Source organism: Podarcis vaucheri, assembly GCF_965113315.1.
Source record: "Podarcis vaucheri genome assembly, chromosome: 1".
NCBI classification, from domain to species: domain Eukaryota; kingdom Metazoa; phylum Chordata; class Lepidosauria; order Squamata; family Lacertidae; genus Podarcis; species Podarcis vaucheri.
In genome coordinates, this window is record NC_138759.1 from 34410224 (window position 1) to 34433518 (window position 23295).

Below are 23295 nucleotides of genomic sequence, written 5' to 3' on the forward strand. Positions count from 1 at the left end.
CGTTCTGCCCGGACGCTGAGGTCCAGCGCCGAGGGCCTTCTGGCGGTTCCCTTATTGCGAGAAGCAAAGCTACAGGGAACCAGGCAGAGGGCCTTCTCGGTAGTGGTGCCCGCCCTGTGGAACGCCCTCCCATCAGATGTCAAAGCGATGAATAACTACCTGACATTTAGAAGACATCTTAAGGCAGCCCTGTTCAGGGAAGCTTTTAATCTGTGATATTTTACTGTATTTTTTGTTTCTATGGAAGCCGCCCAGAGTGGCTGGGGAAACCCAGGCAGATGGGCGGGGTACAAATAATAAATTATTATTATTATTATTATTATTATTATTATTATTATTATTATTACCTATCGGGCACATTCAGTGACTTCCAATCATACATTTGTGGCTGGGCAATTACACTGGCTTGTCAGTTTGGAAAAACACTAGCCCAAACATTTCATTTCAAATAATAATAATAATTTTTGTTGACCTCCGTCTGTCTCAAAAGACAATGAAGGTTGCCTCCAAGGATGAAGTCAAACTGCTGCATTAGCAGCCCCGGTGACCTCCCTAGGATGTAAGCCTGGGCAGGGTGTATGGAGATCCTGGGCTGCCCAGATGATAAGACCCTCTGATCTGGTCCAAAGGAAACCAAAACAATATTTGGCACCAGCTTGGCTACAAGAGTTTCCAGAAGGAGGTGTACAAGGCATCATCCTACCATCTGGATTTGTATAGGGTTTACTCCTTAGCCTTTTTGTCTCCCAAATATATCCTACAAGGCAGCAGAGGTTTAGGATCAAATATTTCCCCCCTCCTAGATGGGCTACCTTCCCCATCTGCACCACACTTCCCTCTGCAGCACCTGCAGAAACCAACTTCTTGACCAACTTCTTGACCATTGGACCCACTATTGGTCTCATTCACTCCATCTGCCAGGTAGTAATAGCAGCAGTAGGTAAACAGTGTTTCCATGTACTCTGGGTTCTGTCACACTTCTGGGTTGTGCCAGAAGCAGAAAGCAGACCCGGAAAGCTGTCTGTGGACAAACACCGGCTCCCTCGGCCTGAAAGCGAGATGAACACCGCAACCCCATAGTTGCCTTTGACTGGACTTAACCGTCCAGCAGTCCTTTACCTTTTACCTAGTAGCAGTAGTAGTAGTAATGATGATGATAATGTTTTAGGTTACAGAGGAAAATTGCAGCAGAAAATTGCACCATATGTTGTCAAGTTAAACACGAGTCCCATTAATTTCAAGGGTCAAACAAGACTTGATGGGGATGGTCATGTGCATTTTTTTACAAGTCCGCCCCATTAATGAAGTGTGGGGTGGTTTGTTTTTTATATGAAAAGGTCTGGTGAATAAAGGACTCTAACACCCCCCTGTACTGTGCTCTAATGCATCAAGGAATTTTCTTTCCAATCCAGCTCACTTCCCCTATCCAAGATAGGCTGGGATTGAATTGCTTTAAGGTAAGATAGGGGAATCAAGGCCTTTGTCTGCCTCCATCATCCCAGGTTTGGCTCTAAATTTGGCTGGCCAGTGCCTCTTCTTTCAGTTTTGACAGACTTCGGCGTTGCGTCAACAGAGCGTTGGATACAAAGCAATTTTGTGCTAACACTTGTGCTATTTCTTCATCACAAAGCAATGAAAGCAAGGACAGATGGAATAAACCAGGAAAAATAAAATAATAAATATTTGCATGGATTTATAAGTGATTTTTCTTCTCCTTGTCCTTTGTGTTTGCATCTACAAATATTTGTGTAGTTGAGTTTTGCTGGCGTAAAGTTTCCTGAAAGAGAAACTTCTGTGTTGCCTGAGCAAGTATCCTCAGATACCAAGCTGTCAGTTCAGATGCATATGTTTGCCCTCAGTTACCTGGGCTTCATCTTAAGGGGAGGAACAAAAACCATATTGTTCAGATAGGCATATACAATCAGTAAATAAAGACTTGCTCAGTCAAAAAAAACAACACAAAAAACTTTCAAAGTACAAATACTGTAGATCCCTCCTGTCCATTTTGCAGAAATTCATCAAGTAGAAAACAATTTTACAATTTCCCAAATGTAGTTCTCTCCCCCTTCTAATTCTGCTATGTTTGAGCAACGTGCATTTGAAAACTGAATCATGCACACGCTTACTGGGTATTGGACAGACACCTTCTTAGATTCAAGAAAAGTCTGTTTTCACATTGAACCCCATTGGGGAGGGAGAGAATGCTACCATAAGCAGCTGGGTGTTCTGCAAGAAGTTGGAAGAAACTGTTTGTACTTTTACATTTTGCTGCTTATCGTTTTTGGAATATGATGGCAGCTTTGGAGTGCTCCTCAACCAGTGTACAGGAAAAGCAGGATATAGAGACACGCTCATCTCTTATTACCTGTGGCCCACCACAGGAAGGGCCATAGACCAGAAAGAAGAACCGTAGGACCCTAGTAGAAGTGTTCAAGGTCCTGGGTGTAATGCCAAGCATCTCCAGGCAGAGTTGGGAAAGGCCTTGAGAGCTGCTATCAGTTGCTGAGCTAGAGGAACCGATGGTCTGACTCCATATTCCTATGCTGCTGCTGGCATGGTAACTCTGAATGTGATCTGCATCACTTTCAAACATTTTGACTCATACATAGTGTACTGCCATGTGGAAGTATTTTTCCTGCAAACAACATCCTGTGCATATAAAAATAGATTATGAGGATGAAGGGATCCAAATCTGCCTAATCTTCTGCCAGACATGCTAATATTTGAGCTGTATCTCAATAGCGGAGCCGCTGCTTTGCATGCAAAAGGTTCCAGGTTCCATCTCGGGCAGTTAGAGGTGGGAAAGACTCTCCTCCCAGAGAGTAGCTCTTAAAAATTGTATGAATGAGAGAGAGAGCATGAAAACAGACATTTGCCATCTGAAGTGATTTCAGATCTACTTATAGCCCAGCAAGAACTATTTTGCTCTTTTTGTAGGTTGGACCATAGGCAAACCATGATGAAAAATATTTTGAGTTGAAGAATCCCATAAGGATTTAAGATTAGAGTGAGCATAGGGACACAATAATGAAGCAACTTTGGCCAGCTCACTTTTAACCAAATTACATTAAGTAAGCACTCCTGGGTTTTGAGAGTTTTTTTGATGTATTGCATTATCTAGCTTTCATAGCTTGCTACTGCCTGCTACTTAAAACAATACTCTAGGTCAAAAGCTTTTGGACTGAACATGACTGAACATGTTCCATAGCAAGAGCCCATTTCTAGCAAAAGACTAATCTCACATTTATTTCTACCGGCTATTCTGTTCCAGTTTATTCTTGTGTCCTAACTTCTGATGTTTTGGCCTTATTAGAGTAGCTGTGTTTCCTACATGTGTTTCTGATCGCTTTCCAGCTGTTGTTTTGTAAGTGCTTTTGCCCTCTTTGATTCTTTGCATTTTTTCTAGTTAAGTAAGCACTGCCAAAATTTATTCTAAAAATGCTCAAGTTCAAGGTAGTTATTACTATCTGGTGCTTCTTTGTTTCTAACCTTACGTGGATTCACAATGGTGACCAATTTTGGCGGTCTTGTTAAATAGTGTATATTGTATGTAGCTAGGACAATTCATAAGCCCTGTGCCAAGTCTGAAGTATATTATTCATTTATTCATTCATTCTTTTATACATACTGTTATTGGTCTTTATTGAGTGCCATTATAAGATTCTCTAGTTGGCTGTCTGTTTTTAGCATTCAGAATATGTTTTCTTATAAGATCTTTTGTTTCACCATGGGACTTTATCTGGCTTAGGGTCATTTCAATGTGGATGTCTTCCAAGGTGCCATCATTTGCTTGTTGTTTTGCTTCCACTTAGAATCGGTTAGAAATTAATATGGGTGTGTTGACGAATAATTCCAACTCAGTAACCTGTTCCAAGTTAACTCTTGCCCCCAGACTGAAGAATGCTGTTGAAATGCAAGCTAAACATATGATTTATTCTAACAAGTTTCTAGTTATCTACGGAGATGACACCAAAGGTCTGGGTGTTGATTTTGGCCAATATTTTCTTAGGTCACCTGCAGATCGGCTCCACCAAGACTCTGTTGAACAGGTGGCAGAGCATGCTAGGCACAAGAAAAGTTTGTTTTGCCACCATTGTTTAGCTGCATTGGCTTACTGAGGTATTGTGTGTTGAGATGAACAAAAGACTCCTCTATCAGAGTAGTAGCAAAGTAGGTGTCGGCGGAGCAGGGCGGGGGACTTGTATATTACAAAGCTGCTTTGGGCATGGAGCCCCTTTTGAGATTCCTGGCAGTGTTTTGCAGGGTAGTGTTTCACTCCATAGGCATGCATAGCAACCAATCACATATATGGGGAAAAGGAGGGGGGGTCATTTGAAAGACACAAGCAGAGTGGAGGCTAAGTGTTTTTCCTGCAGCTGATCCCTGACACTAAGAAGCAAGGCTTCTCTTATATTTACTGCGCAGTCATTGGATTTTTATTGGTCACACTAAAGTATTCTGTAATGTCAGAAGCTGCTTTTTTATATACAGATGGTTTCACAAAGCCATAGGTGTGACTGTGCTAGCATGCTGATCATCACATCTTAGTGGGACATGGGTGGCACTGTGGTCTAAACCACTGAGCCTCTTCGGCTTGCTGATTGGAAAGTCGGCGGTTCAAATCCCTGCAACAGACTGAGCTCCCGTTGCTCTGTCCCAGCTCCTGCCAATCTAGCAGCTCAAAAGCACACCGGTGCAAGTAGATAAATAGGCACCACTGTGGTGTTTCCATGTGCTCTGGTGTCCATCACAGTGTTCCATTGTGCCAGAAGCGGTTTAGTCATGCTGGCCACATGACCCGGAAAGCTGTCTGTGGACAAACGCCGGTTCCCTCAGCCTGAAAAGTGAGATGAGCGCCGCAACCCCAGAGTCGCCTTTGACTGGACTTAACCATTCAGGGGTCCTTTACCTTACCTTTTTTTAATTGCACCTTGCTCTTTCAACAGCCCACCCAAACCATGGTCAGCTCCAGGCAGGTTTGAGGGGACCTTGCCAAAGTGCTCTTTGGTGGTCCTGCTCCTATCTGGTTGAGTCCTAGTGGGAAGCAGCAGGCAGCAGCAGTGCTTTGAATCAGCACTGAATGTCACTGTTTAAATTTTCTGCAGTGCCCCTAATGCATTTCTCCAGGACATTATGTGAAAATAAACTGGTCCACCACTGATAGGTGATTCAATGGACAGATTTATTTATTTTTAATGTGGGGAGGCAGGACATACATCAGTGGTGGGCCCTGCTGGTGGTCTTTGGGCCCTTTCAACTACCCCATAATGCGACATACTGATGAAAACCACCCACTTCTTCCTTCATATATTTGCTGTGGTGATGTGAGCTTCTGCAATCTATTGATGGATGGATGCAATAGCTGGCCAAATTAAGAAAGACAGGAACCACATGGACAGGCTTAATCCTTTTTGTGAAATTCAAGCTTCCATCAGTTTAGGACAGTACCTGATATAGCTAAGTGGATAACACAGTTTCCAATTATTACATGTAGAGTCCCCCCAACCCAAAATGGCAAATAGTCATAAGTGCCATGTGTAGGATAAGAAGATGCATGTGAATTCCTGAGCATGTCTCCATAATAAATTCAAACCACCACCACCACCACTTTCTCACCTCATGGAGCAGATATAGTTTTATCTGAGGGTTTTTTTAAAAAAGCTCAGCATACAATCCTGTTTTAGACAGGCCTGGTGTTCTCTCACTATATCTGTATGGACTACATTTTGATAATTTTATCAATTCCTTAATTTGAAATATTTTTAGTTCACCCTTCATCAAGCATTCCCAGACTGAGGACTAGAGGAATTTAAGGGTAGGAGCAACCAAGGAATAGAGATTCTTTAATATATAGTGTGTTTTCCTTTGCTCTCTTAACATGTTCTGTATTATATTTTATTTATGTATTTTATCTTGTTTTTGTAAAACACCCTGGAATCTCTGCAAAAAGGGTGACATGTTTTAAATAAATAAACACACCTCGTAAAGTTACTGGCTGGAAGTACAGGGCTTCTAAGTTTGCATTTATGCTGCTTTCCACAACTGGTTAACCTTTCTGTATCACCATGTCCCCAGCAGCCAGAGGAGTGCCCCTGGTAATTTGTCAAGACCAAAAAGCCGGAGGGTTTCCTTCTGTAATCCACACTGGCAATTACGCCTTTGGAAAGCACATGCCAGCGCAGCGTGTTTGCTTGCCCTGGTACAGTATCTCTGCTGAGAGAGAAAGGGAAATGTTTTCTTACAGTGGAAAAAGCTGCTGTTGATTAACTCTGGTCTCAGGCTGAAGTTGCAGGCTTCATTGTGGAAACTGCACAGTTGTTTCATTTGCCCCCCCCCCCTTGCAAAAAAATAAATAAAATTAAAATGTTTTGTTTCATGATGTAGCCGCACATCTATTCTTTCTGCTACGTACATGGTGAATGCAACTTCCGCATGGGGGAAAAAATCATTATTGGCTTCCAGATAAGTTACTTCCCCCGTTTTCTGCCTTGAGGATTAATCTACAGAAAAAGCTGAGGACATAAGTAGCAGGTGCTCTCTAGAATGAGTTCTTGTGGAAACTGGCCAAATTTCCATTCAGAAATCTAACTCCAATGCTCCTGGCAGTATATTTAGTCTGAATGCAATACTTAGGGAGCTGCCTATGGGGGGAATGATGTGCCTCTTCCAGGCAAGGGTATACAATTACTAAAGGGCTGTGGGGAAATTGGGTCCTCCCTTAAAGAGTGAGTATTGTGGTGAGACCTGGACAACCGACACCCTGTGTTGTGGGTGGGTACAATTGGTCAGCCACAACACCCAATTGGTAGGTCCCTTGAAGCTGGGTACACTCTGGCCAATGGGACGCAGTCTAAACGGTTCGAGGAACCTATTTATGCCCATGCACGTGACCCAGAGCTTCCTCTTTCGGCACATGCATTTGGAACACCCGCCAATCTCTCCCTACTTTTAAGGCTTGTTCGCTTGACCTTGCTATGCCGTTGTGTTTCATCTGTCGTTGGGACAGGGGCACAGCAGGAATTTCCCCCTCTTGGCTGATTGGCTGTTGCCATTTGGGTTTCGCCTGCCGCGTAGCAAATTGTCACAACTTGTAAGGTTGTGGATAGGCTCTGGTTCAGGTGACAGGGATGGGAGAATGCTCTCGACATCCCTATGTGAAGGGTATTCTGTTAAAGGAATTCAGGGACCCGATCGTTTGGTCAACTCATGTGAGGGGGTTGTGCTCATGCCTGAGTCCAGGTGGAAATTTGGGTGGCGGTGTTAGTCCATTCCTGGCTTTCTCCTTATTCAGGTGTTCACCCTTGGCTGACCTATGCTGGTGCCCTGCGTCAGCACTATCTGCCTGGCAGGGAGCTAGTCGAACCAGAGCCTATGCAACCAGTCACTTTCTGTAATCAATAAAGTTGTGGCCTAAATTCTGCCAGAAACAAAAACAAAAATTTGAGTCAAGTGTGAATTTATTTAGGGGGGAGGTTTCTGGGTCTGAACACACAAAAGAATGGCTTTTTTCATTGTTGAATAAGACACTCATATTATGTTATTCTATTTAATCAGAGATGTAGGCTGTGTAGGGATATAAGGGGGCAGGTAGGGCATTGTTTTAATTAGGATGACCCTCCAAGGAGCCTTTCGCCTGGTCACCTGACTACATATCCTTTGGATTTCTATTTAATCTTCCTGAGCTTCCTCTGCCTACCTGCCTATCTGCTCTCCTTCCACTCTGCCAGTGAGCAGTGGCAAGGAGATAACTGACTGTGCTGCTTTGTGCACCCAGACTTGTCTATGGCATCCTCTTCCAGGGCGCTTCTGTCCATGAGAGCCAAGGACCACCATCGGTCCAGAAACAGAGAAGGTTCAGTAATATTAAGGCTTGTTAATATGATGCTCTTTGGGTGGGGAAAGTGGGGGATGTTCTCCACCTCCAGTAAATATGATATGTCTCCATTAATGATCCCTTCCGGTATACTTCATGCAGTTTTTATTTGTCCATGTGAATGCAGCAACTCACTTGCTGCAGCAGAGCAAATGTAGCCACGTGGGAACATAGGAAGCTGCCTTGTAGAAAGCCAGACGGCTCAATATTATCAATGCTATCGACACTGACTGACAGCAGCTCCCCAGGATTTCAAATAGGGGTCTCTCCTAACCCTGCCTGGACATACCAGGAATTAAACCTGAGACCTTCTGCATGCAAAGCCTGCATATGACTACTGTGCTGTTGTTTTTCAAAAACCCGTACATTAGGAAATCATAAAAGATATCTGGCAGGAGAAGAGATAGTGGATTATATTTACAAGAAAAATCTATTTTTATTTTTTTTAAATGGAAATTGGGATTTGGAAGTGAGCAGATGTTGGCACTTGAGGAGGAGGAAGAGGAGGAGGAGGAGGAAGAGGAGGAGGAGAAGAAGAAGAAGAAGAGGTCTGAATACAAAGGAACATATTCCCCCCCCATGTATACATTTTTAAAAGGGGTATTTAAAACGAGCAGCTGGGAAAGGTTAAATGGGATGAAGTTGGAGACATCCATGGAGCACACAAGATATTTCAAAACAATTTAACAGAGTGACTTGGGTGGGTTATTAACAGATGTTAATGATTTGTCGGTGGTATAAAACATTAAATCGCAATCGGGGTAGACTGTGGTCATGCCTAGTTTCTTACCCAGGGACAAAAATTCAGGGTTAGACCTCTGTCATGCCTGATTTCTAACCAGCAATGGAACATGTCTGAATTAAGTAACCAAGGAACCACTTTGTTTTAAAGATAAAACAAAGCCCCCCTATATTTAACTCTTTCCCCCTCCATGCAACTAAGCTAATGTGAGATAATTCATGGGTACAGCCTCTGCTTAGCATATTTCTGAAGAAGAGGGATGCCCTATCTCTTTACAAGCCAGTTTGTGTGTGTGTGTTTTTCAGTTCACTGGTGATTTAAAATTTTCTAGTACGAAAGGAGAGTGCCGCAAATGCTTGAACGGCTGTACAACTGTAGCATTGCCAATAATTCTCATAAAAGTTGGACATTAGTGCTGTATTTAAATAAGGCCCTAAAAATAACTGTATTCAGCTAATGGTTGCCAAATAAATCCTGTAAATAAATAAAAAGTGAGATAATATCTTGCTTTATTAGCTTTCTGTGTGTTTTCGCCAACAGATGTAGCACTGTGTATTCTAGGCCTAGAGGGGCTTTTGAAGAAACAAGAATCTTCTGAGTGAGCAGCTTGAGTAAAAAAAATACTATCTTCAGTGTGTTCTTGGCAAGCGAGAGTTCAATTTTTATTATTCATTTCTCAAGAGGATGCAAAAATATGTCTAAAGAAGCAGCAACAATGTTTTAACCCTCTATAATTATACAGCGAAGTGGCGGACAGTGAGAGTACGGCAAGATAAGCTGTGCTTGCACACAGAACAGAGAGATTCTTGAACTATTTTTAATTAGCCTTTTTGACGTGTATCATTTTGGAGACGAATGCACAGGCCTTTTGCTCAATCAGTACCAGGGATTAGGACAAGAAGGAAGGGGACTCTTCACTGATGGGGAGAAGTACAGAGGCCCCCACTGCACCCACCAGGGTGAGAAGTTGCTGTTAGTGATTCCCCCACCAGTGGTAGCCCAAGATGGGGCACTGCAGGGTGGATGTGGGGTAGCCGTGGTTTGGAGTTGTCCCAACAAAAAAAGGAGGGAAATGACTCTGACTTCCAAGTGTCTCGATTTTCCAGGGACAGTCCTGGAATTATGAAAGGCACCTTGTCTTCTGATTTGATCCCGGAATGTCCCTATTTTACCTGCCAGTGGGGACTTGGGGCAGTGCTGGGGATTTTACCTGCCAGTGGGGACTTGGATTTACGTTTAAGCTGAACAAGCTATAGCTTAGGGCCTCACTCTCTTGGGGCCCCCCAAAAAATTAAAGGAAGAAGCCCCTGGATGTACATTTCCAAAATAAAAAACAAAAAGCAAATAAAACCTATATACAGCAACAGTGTTTCGTGTTGTGTAGGCTCCTATGATGTAAGTAATGGGCCCTGCCTGCTAGCCTGCTCCCTAAAATATCACTGGTTTGCTCATTTCTATAACAATTACTTTGATAAAATACATATTTTGTTATGTGCAAATAGCTTTAGATACCTATTGGGTCCATAAATTACCAAATTGCATATATTCAACACAAAAAACAGCGAGAATTTGTCATTGACAAAGGACAGTTGGACATATAAAGGGCCCCATTACCTTCAGTAGCTTAGGGCCTCATCAAACCTAAATCCGACCCTGACTTGGGGTAAACTTGGCAAGAGGATACCTGGCTTGCCCTTGACTTTCTCATCATGGCAGAGATAGGAGTAGCACCAGGCAGGGACAATTGCTTCTTTACCCCTTGCTATCAGCTCCAACGCTTGTATATTCAAGAGGAAGCTCATTTCAAGGACACCCGTATAGCATATACAAGTAGGTTGCGCCAGTTATATGATATAGGACCCGAGCTATTCAGGACTTTCTATGTCAGAGCAATTATCATGACTGCTTTAATCCCCCACAAGGGTTTATGAACAGTTTCCCTCTATGCCCAAGCCAAGGAAAATTGGCCTTCTGTCTTAAACCCCACAAAGCAAAGTGTTAAGCGACAGATGGCTTGGTGTGACAGATAAGTGTGAAGTCTCACATTAGCAAATATCTAACATCCCAAAGAAGGATCATCAAAGTCCCCTGGCAATCCAGCCTCTCCTACCACTTACTTGGCTACTAAGCTAGGTAACAATTGCAGTTATCAATTATCGCAGGTTTCCCCATTGGATACAAGATACAGTGCGGGCATTAAATAGGGAGCCTAGCACCCAGAGAGAGGCAGCAGGAATTTATTAATTTTTACTTTCAGCATTTACACTATATACTGCTCAATAACAAAAGTTCTCCGGGCAGTTTACAATCAGAATGGAAAAACAGGAAGGGAGGAGAATGGAATGGAGTACTCAAAAACAGGGCAGGATTCTAGCCAGTCGGCCATGAACAGGATTGCAAGGCTCACCTGTTTTGACTTCAGCAGATTTGTGGTTTGTTTATTTCAAGCCTTTGGGGTCCTTTGGGAGAAAGGGTGGGATACAAATTTAAGAAATAAAATAAGTAATAAACCCAATAAATATTTTTTTTCCATTTTCTTTTTAATGTAGAGTCCTTTTAAACTGGAGTGTGGTGGAAAACAGGGCCATTCTGAATGTTTGCCCATTTTATTTTTCTGACTTAAAATGGGTAAATGGTTCCTGAAAAATTCTGAAATTATGTAAATAAGCATCTTCAACACACAAGCCCAATTCCTGCTTGCTGTCACCAATTTTCTTTTGTTTTCAGAGAAATGCCCTCCTTCAAATTGCCAAAATCTGGGGAGTTTTTCACCACAGCCAGAAGCTTTCAAAACAAAAAACCCCTCCACTTTGATTCGATAATTTGCATTATGATTTGAGGTATATGAATATGATCATATCTAATTTTGTAGAGGACCTCTAAAGATTCCACACCTCAGTGGGGTTTTTTGTGTGTTGTGGTTGCTTATTACCTTGACAAATTATATTATTAAGATACCATGTGTTTCACTTATTTATTGATTCATATTAATTCAGTTTATTTTGTCTGTTATAAGTGCTTTCTGTTACAGATAATCAATTTTCTAACGCTTTTTCTCCTGTATGTGGAATGGATTGTTATATTTTAGGTGTGATTTTAATTGCACTTCATGTTGCTTTTGCATTGCACTTATAAATATAATGTAAAAAAATATTGTATTGACATTTTAATATGCTGTCACTTTAAGATACCGCATGAAGTGTGAACAGAGCACAGGCACTTTAGGCAGGTGGGTCTAATTGCTAGTTTGTTTCTTAGAAATTGCCATCATGTAATGTTTGATGAAACATGCACAGATCCTGGGAAGGTGTTTGGATGCTGAAACATGCTAACCAGGTTTTCTTTGCCTTCTGGTAAAAACAAATTGGACTTCGTAATTGATTTTTTTGTAAGTAAAGCTTTTATGTTTGCTTTGAGTTCAGACTCCATCTTTTTCTTGTTATATTTTGTCCCTTAGGAGTGTTTGCACCATAGGTATCTAGAAAAGCAAGCTTAGTATAAATTCGTTTATCTCATCAAATAGCTGTGTTTCTATTACTTTCAGATTTTAGCAAAGCCTGTTACTACAAAAATAATGGTAGGAAGGGAGAAAGGTAATTTTATTTAAACTCCAGCACTTCACTCCCCCTGCACCCCACTTACCTGATTGTATCTGGGTTTAATTCACAGAATCTTTAGTGTTTTGTTTTTTTAATGCCTTAAAAAGGGCTTTATTGGGGAAATCATTTTTTGGTTCTTGTTAAACTTTATTTTACAACTATTGACTAGGAAAGAAATATGAGCAACAACGTGTCCTATTGAAATAACAAATAAGGCCATTGCATCCTTTTTATAATGACATTTAGATTCTCAAAAGGGAACCCCCTCCCCCAAAAAAACACATTAGTAGTTCAACATTGCTGCTTTTAGGAAAACTTCAGTTTTATTACATAGAAAACCATCAGTATCTAAGGTTCTTGAAAGCATATAAACTTACCCATTTTTAAAGTTGCTCATTTCACATGCACTCCAGTCAGCATGAAAAAAACACATTAAAAATTGGAGCACATTTTGAAATTAGATCATTATTAATTCCCTTTAATATACACCCTAGGCATATCAAAACCATAAAATACAACATAAAAATAAAATCTAGACCCAACCACTGAATTCATTGGGACTTACTCCTGGGTAAGTGTGCACTGGATTGCAGCCTTTGAGTGACTGCATAAAATGATGGAAGTCAACTTAATAGTTCAGCTTTGGTAAAAGGAAGAGAACCCTGATCAATTTGCAAAGAATTGCCTCCAGCTGTGTTGGTTTCCGTCTACTACTTAAACAGAAGCTGATCACAGTTTGTTCTCCTTTTACGTATTTACTTTTTCTGGAATTCAGAGAAGAAAGGCCTGGTGGTAGGTTCAGACTCACACACAACAACGTGACACTTGACAGCCTTTCCTATTAGTTGGTACTCATGATTCAGAGGCAGCATAAATACTCTTAAGTGCTATTTGCCGGGGATTGGCAATATCTATGAGAGAGGACTGTTGCTTTTGTGCCCTGGTTTGATCTGGCTGGCTACTGGGGAATTAAATGGAATTTTGTTCAGCAAGGATCCTCATATGAAGTTATGTTCTGTTAATTTAGGAAATACACATGGTTCCTTGACACTTTAAAGAACATACAGTATGTGGGGTAGGGCGGTTCATTAAAAACCTTTTTTAAAAATAAATAAATAAATCCTGCTCCAAAGGTCTTATCTTACTACACTAGGGATTATATAGCTATATCTGAAATTTTATGCCTATCAGTTCATATCTTGACCTGACCATCCTCCATGAAAATAGCTGTTTACTTGGCCGTTTTCCTATGTTGTGAAGGCTGAAATTTCACTTCAGTGGAGCAGGGTCAAGATATTAACTGATATGCATGAAATTTCAGATATAGCTATATAATCCCTAGCGTAGTAAAATAAGACCTTTGGAGCAGGCATTTTCAAAAAAAAAAGTTTTTTATGACCCGTCCTAATGTGGGGGTTTCATGGATAAGGCTTGCCCTCACTGCCAACATATAGGTAGGCCATACATTAAGTCCAGGTTATGATGAAGTGCTACACACATACTGTTATATGCCTGCTAAGCTCCTCCATGTGTAGATCAGAATACAATCAGAGCTTCATTATGTTCTGGCCACAGGGGTGCCAACTTGAATAAAATATTGGGGTGGCCCAAGTATGCCCTGTCCTGCATAATCAATCACATGATGCGGTGCACAGACAGTATTTGAAGGGCAATGCCCATCAGCTTTGGGGTGGGCTGGCCACCTCAAATATTTTATGGAGGAGCGAAGGGACCTCAGCCTCTAGGAACTGGCTGTTATGGCTGGCCAGATGTGTGGGTGGTGAGGGGTGGGGCAACTGTGGAAGTAGACAATGAGGGGTAGGGCTAGTCTGTTTGGCCCTATAGCCTACCTGTTCGTTCAATGTTCTTTCAGTGCTGGGGAGGGTGTTTGAACCCCTCTTTTGCCTCTCCCAGACCTAATGGGAAAAACAATGTTTCTTTTTTTCTTGTATGTATGCGGGTGCAGCCGACGACCATTTCGCGTGGGGTTCCATGCCTGCCCCCTGCGCCCGTTGGCAAAACGTGTACAGTGGTACCTCGGGTTACATACGCTTCAGGTTACATGCGCTTCAGGTTACAGACTCCGTTAACCCAGAAATATTGTTTCAGGTTAAGAACTTTGCTTCAGGATGAGAACAGAAATTGTGCTCCAACGGCGCGGCAGCAGCAGGAGGCCCCATTAGCTAAAGTGGTGCTTCAGGTTAAGAACAGTTTCAGGTTGAGGATAGACCTCCGGAACGAATTAAGTACTTAGCCCAAGGTACCACTGTATAAGCACCCCCTGTCCCTGTTACATCCCACCCTGTTGCATCCTTCTTACGACAATTTCAGTCACTTCCTGGTCTGGTCACAAGTCTTTCAGACATGTGTTCATCAGCCGTCACCTGTATCCTTGTTACAAAATTGTACATACATAAATAATAAAAGATGACATGACTAACAAAAATTGGGTGGGGTAAAATACTAAACACATTATTTTACAGTACACAATAATGGGGTGATTACAGTAAACAAGTAAAATGACTTCAGTAAATCAGCTTGGAAAACACAAGTGCAATTGGAGGGAGGTAATTAGTGGGGTCTGCTTATCTCTGTCACATTGCTGTGCTATTTCTGTGGGCCCTGCCATTAGAAAAACTGAAATAGCAACCGCAGGGTGGCATGAGCAGCATCCCCCTGCCTCCTTCGCCATTCTTCCTGAAGCCCTTCAACTTGGATAGGGTGGAGTGCATAAATCCACAGGGCAGGAATGGGGGCTGTGGCCCTTTCGGATGTTGTTGGAGTCCAGTTCTCATCATGCCCGGACAGGAGTCAGGGATGATGGCAGTTGTGGTACATCAGCATCTGGAGGGCCAGAGGTGACCCTTTGTCCTAGGATATGCTGACGCGGGTGGCATTGTGGGTAAACCACAGAGCCTAGGACTTGCCGATCAGAAGGTCGGCGGTTTGAATCCCCATGATATGGTGAGCTCCTGTTGCTCGGTCCCTGCTCCTGCCAACTTAGCAGTTCGAAAGCACCTCAAAGTGCAAGTAGATAAATAGGTACCGCTCAGGTGGGATGGTAAACGGTGTTTCCGTGTGCTGCTCTGGTTCGCCAGAAGTGACTTAGTCATGCTGGTCACATGACCCGGAAGCTGTACACTGGCTCCCTCGGCCAATAAAGCGAGATGAGCGCCACAACCCCAGAGTCGGCCACGACTGGACCTCATGGTCAGGGGTCCCTTTTCCTTTACCTATGCTGTGCCTTATGGCAAATGTTTATGTCTGGCCTTCCTCTGTTCTTTGTGTTTTGAGGGTCTGTATCCTTGGGCCCATGGGGAAAGCAAGCTGGCACTATAACCATGTTTGCGCTCCCTTATCAGTCAGAATTAAAACGTTCTTTGAAGCCAATTCTCTGCATGGTGGCGCTGTGGTCTAAACCACTGTGCTGCTTGGACTTGCCAGTCGGAAGGTTGGCGGTTCGAATCCCCGCGACGGGGTGAGCTCCCATTGTTTGGTCCCTGCTCCTGCCAACCTAGCAGTTTGAAAGCATGTCAAAGTGCAAGCAGATAAATAGAAACTGCTCCAGCGGGAAGGTAAATGGCGTTTCTGTGCGCTGATCTGGTTCGCCAGAAGCGGCTTAGTCCTGCTGGCCACATGACACGGAAGCTGTACGCCGGCTCCCTTGGCCAATAAAGCGAGATGAGCGCCACAACCCCAGAGTCATCTGTGACTGGACCTAACAGTCAGGGGTCCCTTTACCTTTACAGAGGCAATATGCACCTTGACTTAGCCATGGGTTGGAAATACGTAGCACCATTTGCTCCTCTGTCTCTGGCAGCAAAGTGTCTCAGGCAGCTTATAAAAAGGGGGGGGAGGCTTGTCTCTAAAAGGCGCTGTATTTACAGCTCTTCATGGGTCCTCTCTCTCCAGAGTAAAGCATTGTGAAGGAAGGAAAAAGTTGGGGACTAGGCGTTTTAAAATGGGAAAGTGACAACCCATTGATTCACGCCATTGACCTTGAGGATGTGCAAAAGACAGTCTTCACCAGCTTGCCTTCCAAAATGGGATCAGGGGTTGGCCACATCTGAAGCAATGACCGCTCCCCGCTTAAAACGGGGGGCGCCCTTTGCGTGGGCGCGTGCAGCCCCTGGATCTGGAGCGGCCCCAACAGCATAGGCTTGGCTTTGCCTTCCCTCAGGTGTGATACCTGGAGGTCTCCACCTACCTCAGTCAGTTGTCCAATCCCACCTGGGGGAAGCGTTGCCAAGGAGACCAGGCCAGATAGGGGAGGGATTACCTGCCCACACAATAGAGGGAGGATCTTACCCGGGAATCCTCACTTGGCTCCAGAGCTTCTCCCACCCTACCCACCCTCAGTTAATGTCTTATTTTGCAGGTTAACTTTTCTTCACAGGTTTTGCAGGTTAACTTTTCTTCACAGGTATGCGGGCGCTGCTACGTTAAGGTCGCTGTTAAAGGGCCGGAAAGGAATTTCCCTGCATTGGCAGGTTTCGCCTTTCCCGTAGCAAAACGTCACAACTTTGGCAGTATCAGGCCTTGGGCGGAATCCTTTTGTCCATCTTCCTCTTGCGGCGGCGATACCAGGGTTCCCCGTTAAAGGGGTTTTCTGAAGGGAGGCTTTGGCCGTACACCGAAAGGTCGTCATTGCTCTCTCCTGCGGCGGCGGCGTTACGGGGTCGGCCATCTCTGCTTGAACATATGTTCTCCAGAGACGGCCCATCCCCCCCCCACACACTGGATAACCCTGATGCTCCCTAGGTCCCCGGCTGGGGACCAGGGAGGGAGAACGCCCAATGCCTGAGCCAAGGTCTACCCACATTTGAAATTTAATAAAGTTGTGGCCAATTTAATCCCATAGCACGTTGTCTTGAGTTGTTATTCCACATGACGGGGGGACCGTGCAGGATCTGGGGACTCTGCCTGCCCATGCAATTGAAACCTCCCAACAAAAACCACAGTGATGCCTCCTGCCTGCAATGCATGGTCAAAACAAAAGGAAGTGTCCTTTTTTTAATGCTTGGCAAGCAAGATGCAATTGAAAAGGTTGCAAGAGTTTTTGCGTTTCAGCCTTAAAACAAAGGAACCCTCCATTGCTGTTAGAGTTCTGAGTGCAAACAGGCAGACACCTCCGCCAGACCGCTTTAGAGACATATTAGCTAAACCACCAAATTACTGTCCTTGTCGAGCTGTAAACAGCTATAAATCTTGGTTTTAAAAAAACAAACCAGAAAAATGTAGCACATTAAAATTGAATTAGACAATGCACACCACCCATAAACTATATAATAAACAGATCTTGGCCTTGTAGTACAGTTATGATTTCTGACAACTCACTAGAGAAGAGCTCATGGGCATTCTGAATGACCTGCTACATAAATCGCTGACTAGTCATTTACACTGAGCACATGAACCTCATTTTCTGAAATCCTGGTGAATGATTTTACAATCGATAGCATCTTTACTTCCTAATCATTTACGCTAACAAGCAATGGTAAAGCAATGGATACAGTGTATTAAAATATGGGACTCTTGAGGGAAGGTTCCTGTGAGACGTTTTGTGCTTGGGTACAAATAATACAAAAATTAAGTTCTTGAGTGGCTTGGCAAATGTAGCCCATGTCTACTTGTATTATTAATTTAGTTATTATATACGGCTATTAATCACCTATTAGCCTAGTTATCTAGCTACCTACAACAATTTTTGAACACCAAAAAACCCCCCACAAATCAAGTAACAAAATAAAATCTCACTTAAAATGCAACATAAATATAACAAAATTAATTAAATAAATATTCCCTTAAGGATAAAAATAGAGTGCTCAAATGCTGAGTAAAGGCTAAGATAGTAATCAATGTCAACTTTACGACAAAAACTAGATATATACTATTAAAGTTGTTTAAAGTTCTTAAGAGGGTTGAGTAAACAAAAATGTCTCTGGGGCAGAAACTACATTACTGTAGTTCCCAGGTGGACTTCTCTGGGGAGAGTCTTCCGCAGCCAAGAGGCCACTTTCTCCTTGCTGTCTTCCATACTGAGACATTCCTAAAAGAACCTCAGTTGATGATCTTAATGCACAGATAGGATGTGTTCCTTCAGGTACTGAAATGTCAAGCTGTGAAGGTTTTTAGCTTTTGTGCTTGGGCAATGAATGTTCAGCTGAGCCATGCTTGCCTATATTATTATTCCTCCATAAGACACATATGCCTAGCAATTGGGTGCTGTGCTTATAGCTCACACAGGTTTGGCTTCAGCTGGATGTTCTGCTTGTGTGGAAATCTTCAGGGGGGAAAACCTGGCCCTTAGTTTTAACTACTGTTTACAAACCAACAAAAACAACATTCCTTAGCAATCCTGTTGAGAACTCCCCCCCCCCCCCAAACTGGCCAAATGGGCAGGATAATTTCATCATGCTGTACAAAATGTGATAAGCTCCATGGAGGAACCTCACTTTGCGTAAACAGTTGCCTCAGTATGCAAGTACCAATATTTGATTTGTTTTCATGTTGCAGTTCTGTGGTTTACACAAAAGCAAATTCCATTGAGTTCAGTGGGTCCGCTACAGTAAAGGATCAAGACCATTGCCTTCATGTGGCAGCAGTGAGACCAGCTTGGGATTCAGCCAGCTCAGCCCTATTCCATCCTCAAAACGTCACATTTTGAGACCTAAGCACTCTGGCTCATTCACATGTTTGGCAGTTGTCATATGCTGGATCAAACCCTGCCCCCACCCCAGCATATGAGGGATTTGTATTACTCGATTAATATCTTTACAGTTACGGTTTACTAAAGACATGTACAGTGGTACCTCGGGTTACATACGCTTCAGGTTACAGGCTCCGCTAACCCAGAAATAGTACCTCGGGTTAAGAATTTTGCTTCAGGGTGAGAACAGAAATTGTGCTCTGGCGGTGCGGCAGAAGTGGGAGGCCCCATTAGCTAAAGTGGTCTTCAGGTTAAGAACAGTTTCAGGTTAAGAGCAGACATCTGGAACGAATTAAGTACATAACCAGAGGTACCACAGTATGTGATTTAGCTGCTCGGAATTCCATTTACTCTTGAAGCCCGGGACAAACACCCAGCTGCAATATAACAGCACTGGGCATCATAAAACCTTTGTAATTGTTGGGTTTTGTCTTCCCCTTCAGAAAACAGGGTGATTGTGTTCACATTTCTGTTTACTCTGCTTCTAGTGAGCTGCCAATGCTGGCTGGAGAAACAGTGTCTATATGACATTAGCCACAGTCTAAATTAATCCTTTGTCTACCTTGCTGTTTCTTGTACACCTGAAGGAGCGTCTCAACCCCCATTGTTCTGCCCGGACACTGAGGTCCAGCGCCGAGGGCCTTCTGGCGGTTCCCTCACTGTGAGAAGTTGAGGTTACAGGGAACCAGGTAGAGGGCCTTCTCGGTAGTGGCGCCCGCCCTGTCGAACGCCCTCCCATCAGATGTCAAGGCAATAAGCAACTATCTTACTTTTAAAAGACACTTGAAGGCAGCCCTGTTTAGGGAAGTTTTTAATGTTTAATGCTGTATTGTGTTTTTAATATTCGGCTGGGAGCTGAATATTCTTCTTCTTCTTCTTATGAAATACTGCATTTTGTTACTTCTCCCACTCCAGCTTGAATCTAAACTGAGAAAAAGAACAAGTGTGTTGCATTGTAAGTCAGTAATGCGTACACAGTCAGAGACTTTATTTAGCAATACTAATAATATAGGCAACAGGAAGAAGTATCACTTTATTTGTAGTGAAATGGCAAAGAGGACAATGGAATTATCTGGGTTTGTATCCTCTGTTGACAATTATCCTAGTAATTTTCTAAGCAGAGTTAATTCTGGCATGTAGTATTTTGGCTAGGAGCCTAGAGGAATGTACCTCTTTTTATACTTCAATTGTCTTCTTATTTTGCCACAAGCTCCCCTCCCTAGTATTTCTTTTGACTATTTTTTCCAAGAAAGGGTAACCAGATCTTTTATTCCACACAAAAAGAATACATGAACTTACTATGTGCACTATACTTCAAAAATGTTTAAAATTACCAAGTGGAAAATGGGCAAATATGCATTTGTAAGCTAATTTTCAATTATTGGTTTAAGAAATATCTGCAAAGTTTGTTTTGTTTTTCAAATTATAAAAGGGTAGTTTTTAAAATACACCACTCCCTGCCATGCAAACATACATTTTCCTTTTTGGGTACACTCAAATAGATTCAAAGTGTGAGTGGGTCTTAAAATGACTACTTGTCATATGATGATATGATGATGATATGATATCATAAACTTAAATGGTGCTGAAAGAATGTCTTTGACAGATAGGCAATGAAATAAAAACAAAATATGGCATTGCTTAACAAAAGTATCCATTTTAAGGTACCTTTGCAACCAGTGTAAAACAAAATATGAAAGGTGCCTTTTAAAAATTCAGTCCTCTCGGCTGGGGAAAAGAGAAAGATGTTTCACGGGGAAACAATTTTTTGTTTGGTCATCCTTTAGTGCCATGATTCAAGTGACCAGGCATTTGTTAAAGTTTATTATGTCTGAGCTGCAGGAACGTTTCTGTGGATTAAGAAGGCATAGCTTGCAGCCCAGATTCTCAAATGGTGTTGCAGCTTTTCATTAACCTAGAAACCTCCTATTTACATGGTTCACAGCCTGGTCTCAGCTCACTTGGAGGTAACAAAGGGTGTCAGGGACAAGAGTACTGCAGGGGGTTTGATCCTCTAGGGCTGCCATCTGACTTTCATCAGGTCAACTGTTTTAACTCCTGCCTCATTAGGCAAAATAAAATGGAGATTATGGTGTGCAGAAGGATCAGATTACCTGAAGCTGGCTCTGCCTCCTGACACTTGCCATTGACTCTGTATTTGGACAAGGCCTTGCTCACTGTGTTTTCCTTCCAGCAGGGCAGCGGGCTTTAAATTATGTTGAAGACAAGATCATTTGTAATGGATCCCCTTTGACATTGCAGAGGTTAGGTGTGAAGAGAGTATCGTAATAGGCGAAGACACATCAGTCTGAGAGGTGGTTTACCTACTGGAAAGATGTCATTGTCTGGCATGGGTTTAATACTGATATGTGCCATACTTCATATCAAGTGATGGCTGTCTCTTCACTTTCAAAGAAGGCAGTAAATTATTTTAAAATAGCATTTGTCTAAGTGAATTTATTATTGACCTGATACAAAAGACAACAGCACTGTTTCAGATGATCTTTTGTCAAACAAGGCTTTGGGGGCTATTTGTTGTTACTCAGTGATGCCACTGTAAATAGTTACCCTATTAAGGTAATTATAACCCAGGTCAGAAAATAAGTGTGGTTTAAGGTTGGCTGTCAATGCCATTTTTTTTTTTAGAATCAAAGCCAGATTATTAACATTCTGGTGACAATTAAGCAGAGCAAGATTAGTCAAGCAAACCAAGGAACAAAACTGAATAACTCCTTCTGTTAAGTGGAGGAATCAGCAGAGAACATACAGACCAAATACTAGAAGCTTAGCTACTAGCTATTTTAGCGAAGGACGCAGAGGTTGATAAGGTATCACAATGAAAGTCAACTCCAGATCTGAAACTTAGTGAAGATCTGGAATGGAGAGATGGACAAAATGTGCCAAGCAAATATTGGGAATCAAGGGCAAGTCATTGTGACAAAGGAAGAGGCAGGACTGAAACACAAATGTCTGGTTCAAAGACAGACAGGAAGAACGTGACAGTAATGGCACTTTAGCTATATAAGACAAGGACAGCATGTGGAGAAGAAATAGGGGCTGAGGGTAGCAGTTCTCAAACTGTGGCCCATCAGCTTTATTCAGTGCTGCACAGTGTGTCTGTGAAAAACAGTGCAACAGCAGAAGAAATAGAGAAAAGCAGAAATAAAGAGCAGCGAAGAGGGGAAATTGTAGGTCCTTCCAGCCCTCTCTGCCCACAGGAATCTCAGTATACAGTGGTACCTTGGTTTTTGAACGTAATCCATTCCGGAAGACTGTTCAAGTTCTGAAACTTTCAAAAACCAAAACTATATAGCTGACAGCTAGGCCTCAGGTTCTTGCACTCAGCGGAAGCCGCGTGGCATGTTCGACTTCCGAGGCATGTTCAAAAACTGAAGCATTCACTTCCGGGTTTACGGCGTTTGAGTTCTGAAACGTTCAGTGGAGACGTTCGAAAACCAAAGTACCACTGTATTTAATAAGCAGAAACAACAACATCAACAACAATTTATTACTTACACCCCAGCCTTTTGACTGGGTTGCCCCAGGCATTCTGGGTGGCTTCCAGCATAATAAAAGCACTGTAACACGTCAAACATTAAAAACTTCCTGATAAAAGGCTGCCTTCAGATTATTGGAGGGTGAGTGTAATTTGTAGCCTGGCTTTTAGCTGAATTCTCTGAAGTAACTGTAGCCATATGTCAAACAAAATGATACAATTCTTGCGCACGGAATTGAGGTCTGGAAGCTCTTATCTGATCCAGCATCAGTTTTGTATGTTGCACGTGAAAGCATCTTTCAGAGCCATGTCTCCTGTTGCATTTGCATGGAATTCATCTGAATTCCTAATGCCAATATAATGGCTACTTTGATATATAGCTAAGGAGCAGAAGGAGCTCTGGTTTCCCCATAAACAACATTTATGTATGCACTGTGATTAAAACATTAAAAATGAATACAGATAATACTGACTGAAAAGAAAGAAATGCGTAATGCTGATATTTGGGCCTGAAACATAAAAAGATAATGGGCAAAGCTTTTGTTTGCTGACAAAGGGTTATGCTAACTGGTTCCACAATGAAATTTGTTGATTTGCTTATACTGTAATAATTGCTCACTCTATAGGATGTTTCAGTCTACCCACAGTAAGCTGGGACAAACCTACCTAGAATATTACCTATGGCAAATCGCTAGAGGAGGCTGTTAAAAGGCACTAATCACAACTGACTCACTCATTCATATAGAATTTGAGAGACAATGGTGTGTAAAAATGACTTATTTCTGAAGTCCACTGTACATTGTGGCAACAATAGGATCTTTTTCAGAACATACCTGGGACTTGGTTTCACTTCCATGTGCCTAGGATAGCATTAATTGG

General features: G+C 42.5%; 1 protein-coding gene across 3 annotated transcripts in view; it reads left to right on the forward strand.

Moving 5' to 3' along the window:
• Positions 1-23295, forward strand: part of SLC25A21 (solute carrier family 25 member 21) — a 291585-nt gene that overhangs the window by 154477 nt on the left and 113813 nt on the right. The gene's annotated exons all lie outside the window — the stretch shown is intronic.